We start from the raw sequence: 18,416 nt of genomic DNA on the forward strand, positions 1-18,416 counted from the left end.
CTTTGCTATGCTTAAATCTGCTCCTTTTTTGAAAGGGTACATGTCATTTTCACTCATATGTCAATAGTCAAGTTAGGTTCCATTTCCAAGTGTAACGTGAATTGTGTGGCAATTACAATGCTTTCAAAGAATGGACCCAGTGAAGAATATTTTATAAGAAATACAATGGATTTTTCTTTTTCTGTACTGGGGATTGAACTCAGGGATGTTTTACCACTGTGCTACATCCCCAGCCCTTTTTTTTTCTTTCAATTTTCAAACAAAGTTTCACTGAATAGCCAAGGTTGGCTTTGAACCTACAAAATTGCCTCATCCTCCTGAATAGCTGGAATTACAGGCAAGCACCACCATGCCTGGCCACAGTGACTATTTTGACAATAACACATCTATCACATATGCTATATACTTACCATGCTCTACATTTCCTTGTTCGTGAGTGTTTAGTTTGTCTCTAACTCCCCACTTTGATAAGTGACAGTTTGATCAATCTCCCATACTTGTCCCATAACTATTATTTAAGGATTCCTTTTGAGTAAAATCAGAGTGGAACTACTGAGTTATAGGGTAGACACATAGTAGAACTGAGTAAAAATTGTGAGATGCTCCACCAAATGATTATAAAAACCCATAATTGACTATCAGTACCCCAAGGAACCTGGTTTCCTGTATGACAAACTTTACTAGTAATTACTTTATACTTCTTGAAAATCTAAATAGAAAAAGAGAAATAGTTCATTTGAATGTCTATTTTTCTTAGACACCATTGATTTTGTTAATCTATTCATATAGCTTTTTCTTGCATATTAAACTGTTGATGTGTTTTTGTTCCACTTCAAATCTCTGTTCTCTCTAAATAACTTTATCTTTAGGACTTTGTGGTTCATCTGCTGAATGTTATCTGTTGAGGCTCATTCTATTCCTATATCTTCTCCAGGTATTACCTAGCATATATTCCAGAATGCTGTCAAATGGATTACTTGATGTAACCTAAATCAGAGGACATCAACAAATGGTCCACAGGACAAATCCAGCCACACCAATAAATAAAATTTTGTTGCAAAAAAACTAATCTCTGTCATTTTTTAATTGTCTACAGCCACTTTCATCCTATAGCAACAGAGTTGAGTAATTACAACAGACACCATATGACCAACAACATTTAAATTAGTTATTCTCAGGACCTTTAAAAATTATCTAAAAATTGATGTTCTAAATACTACATGTTCTCCTATCTCTATGGCCACATCCCAGTGCCCCGCCCCCGACCTTTTAATATATATGTGCCAGTGCACCTGGCTTAGGTAATTCTTATATAGCATCTACTCTCTGTTTTAAACTTTGTTACTTCTTCCTGTATTCTAAATGTCAAGTTCTCAAACTTTTTCTGAGTCAGAGTCTTGCTCTTTCATAAAATTTAGTACTTTATTATTGAAAAAGATCCTTCTGATGTTTGTACATATTCTTACTTCTAGATTCTGAGTTTTATTCATACTCATATATCAGCTTATAGGAGGACACATTTTAATATATATTATATGAATGAAAAAAAACAAGTTCTTAGAAATAGTTTATTTTTGGGGGGGGGGATCAAGAATTTATTCTCATCTTAGTTGTGTATCCATGTTTCTGTTTCTACATGTGTGGTGCAAATTAGTAAGGGTTTATTAACAACATGCTATTTTAAATGTACTTTTGTGTGGTGGTCTTATTAAGGATGATGAAGAGATTAGTGATCAGGACTGCTGAAGTCTCTGAAATTTTCTGGGCCAGGGTGTAAAAAAGAGAATGATGAAAAGAGATGAAGCCCAAATTGCTGAAAAAAATTCTGCAGTCATGGGTGATTGTATATGGAATTAATATGTGGAAAAAATTTTAAACCTGCATTAGAAAAGCCTTAGAAAGCTGTGTGTGTGTGTCTGTGTGTGTGTGTGTGTGTGTGTGTGTGTGTGTAGAAACAGACTGTGGGAAAGGGAAGAGAGATTTATTTTAAGGAATTGGCTTACATGGTTATGGAAATCAGCAAGTCCAAACTCTATAGAGTGAGCAATCAAACTGGAGAAGGGAGAGACAAGGTCCCAGTTTGGGTGCAAAGTTTCAGAACACAAAAAATACTGGGGAACTATCTCCTGTTTTTACTCAAATTCCAGCAATTAAAATGTCAGTGTCATCCAAAACACCCTCACAGAAACACCCAGAATGATTTGACCAAATAGATGGTGTTTACTCAGCTTTTCTGTTGCTGTGACTAAAAGACCAAATCAGACAATTTGAAAGGAGGAAAGGTTTATTTGAGGGCTCACAGTTTTAGTCCACAGAAGGCCAGATCCATTCCTTGGGGCTTAAAGTGAGACTGAACATCATGGCAGAAGAGTGTGGCAGAGGGAGGCAGATCCTAGATGATCAGAAGCAGTGGGGAGAGAGGGATAGGGAGAGGGATAGAGAAAGGGAGAGAGAGAGGGAGAGGGAGAGGGAGAGGGAGAGGGGGAGAGGGAGGGAGGGAGGGAGAGAGAGAGAGAGAGAGAGAGAGAGACTGACTCCACTCTTCAGATACAATATACACCCCATAGTCACTCCAACTAATGAATCACTTCCACCAGCCATACCCCACCTGCTGACAGTTACCACTCAATTAATCCCATAAGGCAATTAATTCACTGATTGGGTTAAGGCTTTTGTAACCCAATAATTTCTTCTCTAAAACCCTCTTGCATTATCTCACACATGAGCTTTGGGGGGCCATCTCACATAACAGAGGGACACTCCATGTCCCAGCCAATTTTACACATAAATTTAACCATTACACTAGCATATTTATGCTAATATCAGACAAGGGAGACTTGTGCAAAGAAATATAACCAGAAATACAGAGAATCAATTTGTAACAATAAAAGAATCTATTCAGGAAAATGATATCACAGTTCAAAATACGTATGTTCCTAATGATAGAGCTTTAACAATTATTTTAAAAAGAACTGATAAAAGTATAATAAAGAATATCACAATTCACCATCAGTATTGGATATTTTAACAACCATCTCTGATTATTCACATTGGCCTATTTGATAGTTTTGGAATAATACAATCTACGAGAGAATATATGCAATCTATGTAAAGGAATAAAGAGCACAAGAATGGGTAAACATAGATAAATACAGTATACTTATTTATGTTTTAGAAAAGATAACTATTTAAACAAAAACAATGTTCCATGGATTTATAATATATGTACAAAATGTATAATAGATGTATCTAAAAAGAGCACAAAAATAGGAGAAGGAAAAGGAAGAAGAGACTTATGAGGTTCTTATACCGTGCATGATATTTGAAGCTATGCTATAATTAAAGATGTTAGTCTCATAAATATTAGTCGTAAAAGGATATTGTTATTAAACAAATGATATAAATAAAATTAAATACTATAAATACTCAGTAAATCCAGAAAAAGAAGAAAATTGAACATGGATGTAAAAAATGTTTTTAAAATATCAAGATGATAGATTTAAACTTAAACCATTCAGAATAACTTTAAATATGGGCAAAAAATTTAATAAGAAAGCAGTGTTTTTTTTCTGGATTGAAGAAAAAATAATGCTTTCTAAAAATTTGTATTTTCATAATACACAGATAAGTCAAAAGTAAATGATACAAAATAGTTACCTGCAAACAGTAAGAGAGAGAAGTTATGAGTTACCTTGTTAATATCATACAAAGTAATCTTCAAAAAGGAATGTTATAGACAAAGAGGAATATTGTATTGCCTATTGATAAACATCCCAATTAATAACAAAGACTTGATCCTAATTATATTTACATCGATAACAGATCTTCAAAATACATGAAGCAAATAAAATACAAAAATAAAATTAGAAATAAGTAAATTTAAACTTATTAATAGGGATTTTAGTATCTTTTTAGTGAATAAAAGATATAGACAAAGATGCATGTAATTGTAGCTACTTGGGAGGCTGAAGCAGCAGGATTATAAATTCAAGGATAGCCTTAGCAATCTTAAAAAAAAAATTTGGACATGGAGGTTAATGCTAGAGCACCCTGGGATCAAACCACAATACTGAAAACCTTTTTTTAAAAAGGGGCTAAAGGTATGACTGAGTGGTACAGCACTTGCCTAACACATACAAGGCCCTAGGCTTGATCACCACCACCACCACCAACACACACACACACACACACACACACACACACAGAAAAAAATAAAACCACAATAAAGCAAAAATGGAATTATAGTAGAAGTCAATAGCAAAAATATTTGGCAAAGCACAAGTAATCATATGTCCAGAAATTTACTTATCAACCAAAAGTGAAGTTAAAAAAAAACAATTGTTCTTACATCAAGAGTTAATACTATGAATAATTTAACAAATTAAATGCAAAATTTATAATCCGAAGACCAAAAAATATTGTTGAAAGAGGTAAAGGAAGAATTAAATAAATGAAAAGAAAAACTTTGTGTGAATTGAAAGACATTTTTTGTTAAAATAGCAATACCTCCTAAAGTAATCAATAAATTTAATGCAATCCTTGTCAAAATCTTTGCTTGATTCTTTGCAGAAATTAACAAATTCTAAGATTCACAAAGAAAATCAAGGGACCTAGAAGAGGTAAAACAATCTTTAAAATAAACAAATTTGAACACTACCTAATGTCAGAACTTACTACAAATCTACAGTAAACAAAATACTATGGGCCTGGCATAAAGACAGACACATAAACCGATGGAATAAAGCAAATTGCCTGGAAATAAACCCTCATGTCTGTGGTCCAGTGATTTTAGACAAATGCCAGGACCATTCGACGAGAAAGGACAGTCATTTCAACATGTGGTGCTGGGAAAACTATATATCCACATGGGAAAGGATGAATTTGGACCCTTACCTACTATGCTGTACAACAATTAATTCAAAGCAAATTAAAAAAAATAAATATAAGACAAAACAAGAAAACATGGGTATACATTTTCATGATTTTGGATTTGTTAACAGATTTTTTAAAAAATGACAGCAAAATCATAAGCAACAAAAGAAAACAGATAATTGAACATCAACAAATAATAAAATCTGTGCATCAAAAGGCACTATAAAAAAACTACAAAGGGAGAAAATTTTGTAAATTGTATATCTGAGAAGACTAATATAGAGAATATAAATTAAAAGCTTTAATTCACTAATAAAAAGAAAACCAAATTCAAAATGAATAATAATACTTAACCAAGATTTCTCTAAAAATGGTATATAAAAATCCAATAAGCATATAAAAATGATCAATATCATTATTCACTGAGAAATGCATATTCAAACCACAATGATAGTACTTCATACCCACTAGAATGGCTAGATTCAAAAAGACAAAAAACAACGAGTTTTGACAAGGCACTGAAAAAACTTGAAACCTTATACATTGCTGATAGAAATATAAAATAATCCATTTTTTGGAGGGAAACAGTTGCTTAAACATAATATTACCATATGATCTGGCAATTCCAGTTTTAACTATTAACCCAAGAGAAATTAACACATACACAGACAAAAACATGTACAGAAATGTACATCTTTGCATTATTCATAATAGCCAAAAAGTTAAAACAAAGCAATGCCCATCAATAGACAAAAAGATAAAAAAAAATGTACTATATCCATACAAATGAATATCATTTGAAACAGAAAGAAAGTAATCACACCTATCCATGCTTCCACCTGGATGAGCCTTGAAAACATTGCATCTAGAGGAAGAAGTCAGTGGTAAGGGCCTCATGTTTATTACATAATTCCATTTCTATTAATGTTCCGAATAGGCAAATCTATAGACACAAAATATCTATCAGTGGTTGCCTAGGAATGAGTGTGGACATGGGAATTGAGGGATAACAGCTAAGGAAGGTGAAGTTTTATTTTGGAATAAAGAAAATATTCTAAAATTGATCTTGGTGTTGGATATACAACTCTATGAATATAGTAAAAATTATTGACTTGTAAATTTTAAATGGGGGAACAATATTGTATGTGACTTATAGAGTAATAACCCTATCAAAAATACTGATAAATCATCTAAGTTTTAAGAAAAAAAATCACAAGAATTCTGATATATTTTTAACTTCATGTAAATAGTATGTCTACCATGCTTTTTTCTATACAACATGCAGCACTGCCTCAGCGTACCAGAGTCATTCCGCCTGTCCATGTTTTATGCCCCCAAGTCACCTATGCTTCACTACTCCTGTGTTTCAGCAAGAGTTACTTGAACCCAAGAATTGCAATACAATGGTGACAGTTCTTTGTTGTTGTTGTTGTTTTGTTAAGAAAATATTTTTTTAGAATTTTTTTATTCTAATTGGTTATATATACAGCAGAATGCATTACAATTCTTATTACACATATAGAGCATAATTTTTCATATTTCTGGTTATATACAAAGTATATTCACACCATTTGTGTCTTCATACATGTACTTAGGGTAATGATGTCCATCTCATTCCACCATCGTTTTTATACCCCTTGTTTCCTCCATTCCCTTCCATCCCCTTTGCCCTATCTAGAGTTCATGTAATCTTCTCATGTTCCCCCTCCCAACCCAACTATGAATCATCCTTCTTATATCAGAGAAAACATTTGGCATTTGGTTTTTGGAGACTGGCTAACTTCTCTTAGTCTTATATTCTCCAACTCCATTCATTTACCTACAAATGTCATGATTTTTTTCTCTTTTATTACTGAGTAATATTCTGTTATGTATATATACCACATTTCTTATCCATTCATCTACTGATGGGCATCTAGTTTGGTTCTGTAGTTTAGCTATTAGCCTTTTCCCTACATCCTTGCCAACACTTATTGTTGTTTGTATTCTTAATAGTTGCCAATCTGACTGGAGTGAGATGAAATCTTAGAGTAGTTTTGATTTGCATTTCTTTAATATCTACAGATGTTGAACATTTTTCCATATATTTGTTGATTGATTGTATATCACCTTCTGAGAAGTGTTTGTTCAGTTCCTTGGCCCATTTATTGATTGGGTTATTTGTTTTGTTTGGTGTTTAGCTTTTTGAGTTCTTTATATACCCTAGAGATTAGTGCTCTATCTGATGTACAAGTGGTAAAAATTTGCTCCCAAGCTGTAGGCTCTCTATTCACCTCACTGATTTTTTTTTTTTGCTGAGAAGAAGCTTTTTAGCTTGAATCTATTTCATTTATTAATACTTGATTTTAATTCTTGTGCTATAGAAGAAGTAGGGGCATAATCTGATATGGTGGAGATTTGGGCCTACTTGTTCTTCTATTAGACACAGGGTCTCTGGTTTAATTCCTAGGTCCTTGATCCACTTTGAGTTGAGTTCTGTGCATGGTGAGAAATAGGGGTTTAATTTCATTTTGCTACATATGGATTTCCAGTTTTCTCAGCACCATATACCTAGAAGACCCAAAAAAATCCACCAGAAAACTTCAAGTAGTAGTAAATGAATTCAGCCAAGCAGCTGGATACAAAATCAACACCCATAAATCAAACACATTTCTGTATATTTGTGACAAATCCTCTGAAAGGGAAATGGGGAAAACTACCCCATTTACAATAGCTCAAAAAAAAATAAAAATAAAATACTTGGGAACCAATCTAACAGAAGAAATGAAAGTCCTTTTTAATGAAAACTACAGAATACTAAAAAACTAAATTAAAGAAGACCTTAGAGGATGGAAAGATCTTTTTCTTAGATAGGCAGAATTAATATTGTCAAAATGACCATACTACCAAAAGCATTATGCAGATTTAATGCAATTCCAATCAAAATCCCAATGACATTCTTCATAGAAACAGAAAAACCTGTCATGAAATTCATCTGGAAAAATAAGAGACCCAGAATAGCCAAAGCAATCCTTAACAAGAAGAGTGAAGCAGGTGTCATAACTATACCAGACCTTAAACTATACTATAGAGCAATAGTAACAAAGATAGCATGGTATTGACACCAAAATAGACTAGTAGACCAATGGTACAGAACAGAGGACACAGAGACAAACCACATAATTACATTTAGAGAAATTACTATATTAGAGAAAGGTGCCAAAGTCATGACAGTTCTTTTGATAACTTAGAGGGCTACTAAGTGAGTGATGCATGGGTAGCATATAAGCATAGATATGGTGGATATGTTAGACAAAAGGAGGATTTATGTCTTGTGTGAGACAAAGCTGGATGGTTCAGGATTTTTATCTTGCCACTCAGAACAGCATGCATTTTAAAACATGGATTGTTTATTTTCTGAAATTGTTCCATTTAATAATTTTGGTAATTAAAACCACTCAAAGTGAAACACTTGATAAAGGGGGACTAATAAATATACAATTGGAAATTATAGTTGGAATAGATTTTATAGAGAAAATTATAACAAATTTTATATTAGAAATGAAGAAAAATTCAAACTCAACCATTTAAACTTCCAGTTAGGAAGCTAAAAGACAAGTAAAATTTAATTCAAAATTTGAATACAAAGAAATAATATTGAAAAGAGTATCAATCAAACTGGACATATCTGTGATCTAGCTACTCAGGAAGTAGAGGCAGGAGGATCATGAATTTGAGGCCAGCCTGGGCAACATAGCAAGTGGTCTCAAAACAAAACAAAACAACACAACCCAGGAAATTAAGAGTGTAAATCAGTGAAATAGAAAATGTAGAACCACGAAGAAAATCAAATATGGCTGTTTCAAAGAAAACATTATGAAGGATTACCCTTCACCTAGATTGATTAATACCATGGTGGGTAAAACATACCAAACAAAAGACAAACATGGCTTCAGCTCTTATTTAGACACCATGAGAAAACCTACAAAGGGAGAAAACATTTGCAAATCATATATCTGACAAGACTAATATATCAAATACAAATATTACCAATATCAAAACAAAAAACAAACATTGCTTCAGCTTCCAGTGTCAATGAAATGAAAACATGAAATACAATGAACAACTTTTTGCCAACAAAGTCACCAACTTTGTTTCAATGTTAAAGTTCTAAAAATCAAAAATTATCAAAACTAACCTAATTGTAACCAAAAAAGTTTGAATTTCCTTACATACATAAAAAGTGGTAATTATAAAGTCTTCCCATGATGATTTCTATAAAACATTTAAGGGGGAAATAATATCAGTTATATACAGTCTCTTCAATAACTAAAGGAGGAAGGAACACTTCCTAGCTGATTTCATGAAGCAGGAATTATGATGAAACCAAATCAAGAAATACAGAATAAGAAAATTACAGTCCTCTTATGAATCTTCATCCTAAATTTTTTTAAAAAGAGAGAGAGAGAGAGAGAGAGAGAGAGAGAGAGAGAGAGTTTTTTAATATTTATTTTTTAGTTCTTGGTGGACACAATATCTTTGTTTGTATGTGGTGCTGAGGATCGAACCGGGCCACAAGCATGCCAGTCGAGCCAGCGCGCTACCACTTGAGCCACATCCCCAGCCCATACTAAAATTTTTTAAAATATAGTGAAATCCAACAATATAGTAAAAACATAATGCTGTGTTGTATATTTGAGTTTATCTCAAAATGTAAAGTTGGTTTCATAGAAATCTGACTAAAGATGTTAACAGAATAAAAGAGGAATGGCATGAGATCATTTCAATAGATTCAGAAAAAGCATTTGACAAAATTGAAAATACAGTTATAATGAAAGCACCTGTAATACCAAAACTGAAAGAAACTTCCTCAATCCAGTAAATCTTATATATGATTTTTACAAAATTACAACAAGACAGATACAAAAGAATTAATTCTGCATGGTTCCATTTTCATAAATTGTTGACCAGGAAAAATTATCTGTGGTAATAAAAAAATCAAATAGTAATAATACAGGGTATTATGAGGAGTCATTGGATTCAAACTTTTTAGATTGAGAAATGTTGTGTACTTGGTTTGCAGGTGTTGTTTCAGAATGTACACACCTGTCAAAACCCATCAAGGTTTTGGTTTAGGCTCTCCATCTTTTACTGTATGTAAATTTCACACTAATAATTCAAAAAATCATAATGTTATTACTCAGCCAAAAAGAATGACTTTATGGCACTTCCCAGTGAGAGGAGGGAACGAAAGACCATCATGCTGAGTGGAATAAGCCATTTACCAAAAGTCTAAGGTTGAATGTTTTCTCCCACATGCAGAAACTAATCCAAAACAAGGAGGGGTGTGATAAAAAAGAAAGAAAGATCAGTGGAGTATACAAATAGGAATGAGAAAAAAGGTAGGAGCTATGGGACTGGGAAAGACAGTGGAATGAATCTGACCTAAATTTCCTGTGTATATATATGAACATATCACAGTGAATTTCGCCAAAGGACACTAATGAAATAAAAAACAAAAAACACTGTGAGTAAATAGCAGAAAGATCAGTAGAGTAGAGGGAGGGAACAGGGGAGGGAAAAGTGAATTCCTGAGGACTGAAATAGACCAAATTATATTCCATGCTTTTATAATTATAACAAAATGAGTTTATTGTTATATATAACTAAAAGAAATAAGTAGAATGAATCAGACATTATTGCCCTCTGGTGCATATGTGACTACATGAACCACATGATTCTACTTCATGTACAACCTGAAGGATGAGAAGTTATATTCCATTTATGTATGATGTGTCAAAGTGCATTTTACTGCCATGTATAATTAATTCGAACAAATTAAAAAAATATAAAGAACATGAAGAAAAAATCTATGATATCAGAGAATAGGTTGCTTAAATTAATCCTTCTACTAAGTGACTGTGTCTTCTTTCCATGAAAGAAGGAAACAATTGATGTTAGAGATCATTGTTTTTCTGTATTTTCTTAAAGGGCAGGGCACAATTGTGTTCTTCAGGTTTTTCATGTGCATAGTCGTTACATAGCTTATTATTTTATTGTAATTTGGGGTGAAACCCTTTGATTACATAATATACCATACTATACTTTAGCAATCAGTAAAATCCTATAAAGTTAGATTCTTTTTTTGAATGTGAAAACCAATCTATTATTTACCTATGTTTGACTGACTTGGATCTGGCCTATACATCAAGATGTGAGCAACTATTGATATTGAAATTCAAATGTATTCTGTGCTATAAATTATTTTACCTTATACTTAATTAATGGTATTTATCATACATACATTTACACACATACACATACACATCACACATACATGTGCTTCATTACATTAATTTAGTTTACCTTTAAAGTTGCTTTCCATAAATAATCCGAGATGAAAGTAAGAGCAATATAGGTTTTGTGAAACCATAGAGAAATTAGGAAATATTTTTTTAAAAAGGTATATATCTCAGAAAAATAAATACCACCAAGTTTTTGTTTAGGATCACCATATTTTACTGCATGTGAATTCTGCATTAATAATTCAAACATTTATAATGTTTTGAAAAAAATGTATCTAAGCAGGATGTGTTAGCTTTTCATTTGTGTGACCAGAAATATCTGACAAGAACGACTTAGAGGAGGAAAGGGTTATCATGGCTTACAGTTTCAAGGGATTCTGTGCCTGATTGGCCAGCTCCACTTCTTTGGGGCTGAGATGAGGCAGCGGAAGGGCATAGCAGAGGGGAAATCTGTACATGGCATCCAGGAAGCAAAGGAAGAAAGAGAAAGGGACAGAAAGCAAAGATTAAACCCTTCTGGGGTACAACCCCAGTGATCAGATCAGCTATCCATGGATTCATCTCATCTAGATGAGGTCAGAGACCTCATGATCCAGTCTTTGCCTGAAAGTCCCACCTCTCAACCTTGCTTTTATTGGAGACTCTTTTCAACACATGAGTTTTGGGGGTTACAGGATAGATCCAAAGCATAACAAGGACTTTGTAAGATATTAGGATTATTATCATAGGTAAAGATGACATATAAATAGGGTAAACTCTAGTTTAGGGGTGGTATTTTTAAGTGATTCAAGTAATGTAAAAGAAATTTCATGAAAAAGAAGTATTATTAATAGAAATATTAATAATCAGCCTGGGTAAAACTGGAAAATCAGGCACTGCTGATGGAAATTTTGGAAATCATGAACTCAAGTGTGAGGATTATATTGGACAGAGTTGAGACCCTCCTAGGCAAGGACCAATAAATGAACATTAATTTATCTTGTTAAGAAATTCTAGCAGCAAGTCAGAATAGTTATACTAGAATACTTGAAGGACATGTTAAAACTTCTCTTGGACATGGCAGTAGAAAACAGTGAGGAAAAGTAGGCACGGCATACAAATGTGTCTTCTTGGGCACTAATGGAGTGTTAAGAGGAACAGAAGAGCAAATGTATACAGTGGCCAGTGGCTGCAGCGCCACAAAATCGTACAGAATTGTTTCAGTCATGCAGCATTATTTTTTATTCCAAGAGCCCTGATTTCTCCTCCTGTGAAATCTTGATCTCTGTCCATGCATTTACTGGAACTGTGTGAGAAACTAATTCCCATTGCCTGCTGATTTGAGAATAAGTGCAAGTTTAGGAAAGGTTTTCATCTTACCAATTTCTCCCTGCTATGCTCTATGGAGGGCTTCTGGCCTGGGTATCATAACCTCACTTAGAGATCTGCATGAGGTGCTCAGTTTCCCTGTACATTATGCAAGTTATAACCAAATCTAAAGTAGAAGTTCTTCTGGGCTGGGGATGTGGCTCAAGTGGTAGCGTGCTTGCCTAGCATGCATGAAGCACTGGGTTTGATTCTCAGCACCACATAAAAATAAATTAAAGATATTGTATCCATCTAAAACTAAAAAATAAATATTAAAAAAATAAAATTAAAATAAAGTAGAAGTTCTTCTAATAGTTGGCAATTATTTTTATTCATATGATTTCTGTGCCAACAATTACGAGTAGAGGGAAGAGGAATGAAAAATTTGCACAAAAGTTTCTTTTTAGGAATATCAGAAAAGATATGTAAACGTATTGCTACTCCAGGTAGAGGAAGTTGTTTTAAAAAATCAGTAGGCAACAGGTATAAGATATCCCATGGAAAGAGGACCAAGAAAATGTATCAAGCAGAAGTCTGTATCAGCAAAACATCAAGCTAGAAACCTAGACACACACCAACTATCCAGGAAGCTGTGAGATAAGGCTGTGTGCACTGTCCACTCTGGAAGGGTCTCCACTTACATCCCTCAAATCTGGTTTTATCTCTGCCTCTTATACAGGGACATATGAAAGAACGTTTCATTACATGATTACAATGCAAGAGGAAAGTCAGACATGCCACTGAATGAACACATTTGCCTCGTGGAGCAGCGAGTGAGAGCATACTGCTTCATAAAAAGTGATCTAAGGAAAAGATCATTTGTTAAAAAGTTCAGTAGGGAATTGTCTTACTGCCTTGCTGCTTGCAAATATATGCTTGAGTATTAGAAATAAAAAAAAAATTCAACTTAAAGAAAAATTAAATGAGCAGTTCAGAACAAAGGCAGCACTGTGTCATGTGAACATGTCTGTGAAGGACAAGAATCAGGTTCCTGTCCAGAGCTGCCACAAACCAGCTTTGTGATCTTGGGAGAACCAGGTAGCATCCAGGGGTTTCAGCTTCCTCCTGTCCAAAGGAGATGGAGAATATCCTCTCTGTGACCCTTTCCGCTCCAATAGTTTGTGACTACAACACTGAAAACTCGGAATTATAAACAAGCCTCAGTTCTTCTCTTCAAACAGCAACAAAAGCCCTCAAATTGTAATGTTACTTCCTGTTAGTCTTATTATAAGATATACTCATATATGTGGAATTTAAGTGGCCACCCTCTTTAACAAAGGGCCATAAAATCAGGATGGTCTTAAGAAAACTGGGCTACAAAAGAAATCTTCCCTGTCTTCTAGCCTCAAGCCATGAAATTTCAAATTATAATAGAATTATATTACTTTTTCAAAAGTGGAGGGAATAATCAGTATGCTAGTCTATATGGAACAGCGTCCTCCATTCATTGATATAAAAGCCGCCATAGTTGTTATTGCTGGTACTATAAAACCTAGGTTTCACATTCTCCACCATGAGGCTGGAATTCTGCCTGCAAGTCACATCACTGCCTCAATGTGTCCAGGTCTGTTGGAGTCACATTCACCTAAGGTGTTGACTCTTAAACTGGTAGATTTGCCACCAGGCACAGCAGATCTAGCTGCAACAGGGCAACCATGCCCTTGGCAAGGTATACCTGAGGTGTGGCCAGCCATTCCAATGTAAATTACATTCTTCTCTGTCATTTATATTTTTAACTCTTAAAGGTATTAAGGACATGAGAGTATTTTTAAAGAAGCAAAAATTTTTGTTTAAAAACAGTCATGTAACTAATTTCTTGATGACTTTGGATTTTCATGGACCAAATACTCCTAAACTGAGACATTTCTTTAAAGTCAGCAAGAACAAGAATAAAGTTTTCCATAGAGAGAAGTATTTCAATGTTAGAACACAATTATCACGTATATTTTTGATCCCTTGTTAAGCCATTAGTTTCTTCTCAAAACTACAGTTATCACAGAACCACTGGAAAAATGACTGCAGGGCATTAGAATGGAAACTAAGGTTTAACCAAAAAAAAAGTCAGAATTCTATTTTTATTCAAGCAAATCACCATTGGAAGTACTCTGATTTTTAAGAGCCCGTCTTTTTATTATTGTTATTGTTAGTCTGTGAGTTTTTTTACAAACATCTCTTTTATCTTAATTAAGAATTTTTACATAGTTATCCCACATAAATTCACTTACATTGCATAAAACTTTGGATGCATCAGAAAAGGTGTCAAGGCAAAATAATTTTCATAGGAAGCTCTCAGGTCTGCCTCAGTTATAGTGGAAACAAAATGTTTCCCTTTATTTTTAATACACTCCAACAACCCCCAAAAAACTATATGTTTTAACTTGTCCTTGTAAAGAGAAGATGAGAAATCAAGGAACATGTTTATTTCATAGCAAGATGGTAAACATCAGTGAAGTAATCATTAATCATAACTGATTCCTAAGCAAAGATGTTGGCATTGGCGCTACAGCCAGTTACCAGCAACCACTCCAAGTAACTCTAGAACATTTGATTTGAAGGAGAATAAAGAACATAATGCTGCCCACAGTGTACTGTTCGCCTTTGCCTCTCTCCTTCCTGGGGCCTTGCAACATCACAGGCCAGCTGTTAACTAGATGCAAGCACATGAGCCACAGAGTGTGAGAATAAAAATATTAGCATTATTTCCATGGAATGAGTCACGTGGTGATTATAGAAATAATCAGCATTAGCATACTACAATATTTGTTTTGTTCTTGAATGTTGTAATACCCTAGGGGAAAAAAATTATCTTTATTTGAAAAAGGTTAAAAATGAAAGTATGTGTTATATATCTTTGCTGGAAAACTGTGGGAAATGGATTTGCTGAAACCATATGGAAAGGAAGAGGGAATCAATTAAAAACAGAAATCTAATAAATCTAAAATATTTCCAAATGAAATGCTTGTGGTAAACTAATTTCTTGTAAACACTGCACTCAAGTCCCTTGAACAGTCCCAGATGGTGAACTAACTTTGTGGTCTTAAAATAAAAGTCAGCCAAAAAAAACCAAAGTGACTACTACTTTACTATTGAAGTAGTGGGAAACATAAGATCCATAATCAACCAATATGTTACTTTGTATTCCTCTGCAAAATTTAAGAGAGTTGGAGAGTTTTACTAGAGAGTTTCAACTAAAATTTAAGTTTATGTATGTTAAATGGAGAAAGAGAATTAAAATAATAATATCGCAGTAAAAAGTGAGGTTAAAAACTATGCTTATATAAAAATATTCCTAAAATGCCATAGTTTTGAAATGTACTACAGGTCTAAAATCCTAAGTTATTGTGAACTATTTTTCAGTTGACAGCTGTAAAATTTTATTCAAGAAAAATTCAAAAATTTTTTTAAAGTTGGATCATAAATAGAAGCTTGTGATTTACATCTTGACCAAAAATGATACTTGCTGGAGCCTTACCTGATCCTCTGTTAATAATCCATCAGAAGATTCTGGCATAGACTGCATAGGTAGAAGCTGGCACAGTGTGCCTAAAAGTAAAGCAACTTCCTTCATACTTCTCCAACAACACACCAGCACCATCTGAGCAGTTACATCACATGTTTTTTCTTCTTTACCTTAAGGGGAAAAAAAAACTATTGCAACACTAGACACTCGATTACTCACACCCTAGGTTTCTTAGAACAAGCTTGTTCAGAATTTCCCCAAGAATAATACATTTAAACAAACCAATTTGTTATATGTTCTATTTATTCAGGAGAAAAAAATCTAATATTTGTCAAGCATGTGCCATGAGGAGAAATCATGCTAAGTATTTTTTAAGTTGTTGTTTTCAAAATCAATTTTTTAAAAAACAAAATATTCCTTCAAAACTTAAGTCTAACTTTTGGAAATTAATGAAACAAATTCTCTTTGCCTCTTTAATATCCATAAAGTATTATATGAATGACTAATAAATACACTTCTTATTTATTTTGGCAAATATGGCTGTTATATCAGTTGAGTAGAAAAGAACTTTATTTTCTATTTTTATTTTTTATTTTTTTTTTTTAAAGAGAGAGTGAGAGAGGAGAGAGAGAGAGAGAATTTTTTTTTTAATATTTATTTTTTAGTTCTCGGCAGACACAACATCTTTGTTGGTATGTGGTGCTGAGGATCGAACCCGGGCCGCACGCATGCCAGGCGAGCGCGCTACCGCTGAGCCACATCTCCAGCCCTATTTTCTATTTTTACATATTTATTTTTTCTTTCCTTTTGTTTTTTATTTATTAGTTCTAATCAGTTATACATGACAATAGAAAGCTCTTTGATTCATTGTACACAAATGGAGCAGAATTTTTTGCTTCTCTGGTTGTGTATGCAGTAGAGTTACACCATTTATGCAATCATACATGTACCTAGGGTAATGATGTCTGTCTTATTCCACTGTCTTTCCTACCCCTTTGCCCTCTCCCCTCTCCCCTTTATCCTATCCAAAGGAAAAATCAAAGGAAAAAGCTAGGTGCATTGGTGCACACCTGTAATCCCAGCAATTTGGAAGGCTGAGGCATAAGTTCGAGGCTCAGTAACTTAGCAAGACCATGTCTCAAATAAAAATAAAAAGGGATGGAGTTGTAGCACAATGGTAGGGCACCCCTGGGTTTCATACCTCTAGTACTGAACAAAAATAAATTAAAGAAAAACACAAAATCTCCTTCAAGATATATTTAAATCCCATGGTCAATAAGCTACAATTACCCTGATTTACTTATTCTTGCTTTAGGAGTATTTTAGGAGTGTTTTTTTTTTTTTTTTGAGAGAGAGAGAGAGAGAGAGAGAGAGAGAGAGAGAGAGAGAGAATTTCAATATTTATTTTTCAGTTTTCGGCGGACACAACATCTTTGTTTGTATGTAGTGCTAAGGATCGAACCCAGGCCGCACGCATGCCAGGCGAGCGTGCTACCACTTGAGCCACATCCCCAGCCCCTTTAGGAATGTTTTAGTACTGACATTTTTTAAATCCAAAATAAACTTTTAAATTAAAAATACAAATTAACAAAATAATATTTATACTGTAATCCCATGTTTTTTAAAAAAAAAATTCCACTAAACTTAAATGATAAATATATATATAAATAACATACTATAGGTATAAAAGAACATATACTAAACAGGAAAGTGGAAAAGGAAGTAATAACAGTCAGCTTTAATTTGTTTTTAATTTGTATTTATCTCTATGTTGTATGAAACTATTACAATAAGCACATAATAATAGTTTTTGTAATTTTAAAAATATAATTGCAAAGACAATTTTATAAAACTATATCGCCACCTAGTGGAGAATGCAGAATATGTAATAAATCAAGAAACTACTGCTTCACAGTATCACAGAAAATTCAATAGTAACAACTAATGATAAAAACAAGCCATAGAGACTGAAATTCTGGTGGCCTAGTAAAACAGAGCACCTCACATTTTGATGAGTACTAAAGTTTATTTCCATTAAGGGCTGTTCTACTTTAAGAACTTGCACAGCAGATGAACCCCATTGCAAGGAAATGACTGCTGCCCCACTCAGATTCAAGGAGCAACACTGCTTGTACAGCACCTGGCCTGTCAAGAGGATTTTAGCACTCAAAAGCCTTCTGCTATACCACCTTGTATACTGAACTGGAACACATCACTTTCTGGTTTTAAAAGTCTATAAAATTCATTCCTAAAACCAGATCATTTCCAAAACCAATTTTTTTTAAAGAAAGACTTCATTTATTATATAAAAAAACATTCCATATATTTTACTATTACTTAATCACCTGGGCCTGAAACTAAAACTAACAGATAAAGCTGTTACTTGGCATGCATGAGGACCTAGGTTCAATCCCCAGTACCATACAAAAAAAAAAAAAACAATGATTACATAT

The 18,416-nt window shown here is 33.6% G+C and overlaps 1 protein-coding gene across 1 annotated transcript in view; it reads right to left on the minus strand.

The window, feature by feature from the left end:
- The window catches only part of LOC144256093 (DNA polymerase alpha catalytic subunit-like), a 49,506-nt gene that overhangs the window by 4,495 nt on the left and 26,595 nt on the right, over positions 1-18,416 (minus strand). The window contains exons 13-14 of the mRNA XM_077801224.1: positions 15,976-16,133; positions 2,301-2,392 (exon numbers count right to left, since the gene is read on the minus strand). The gene's annotated coding sequence lies outside the window, so the exon portion shown is untranslated. The remainder of the gene's footprint in view (positions 1-2,300; positions 2,393-15,975; positions 16,134-18,416) is intronic.

Source organism: Urocitellus parryii, chromosome 7, assembly GCF_045843805.1.
Source record: "Urocitellus parryii isolate mUroPar1 chromosome 7, mUroPar1.hap1, whole genome shotgun sequence".
Taxonomy (NCBI): domain Eukaryota; kingdom Metazoa; phylum Chordata; class Mammalia; order Rodentia; family Sciuridae; genus Urocitellus; species Urocitellus parryii.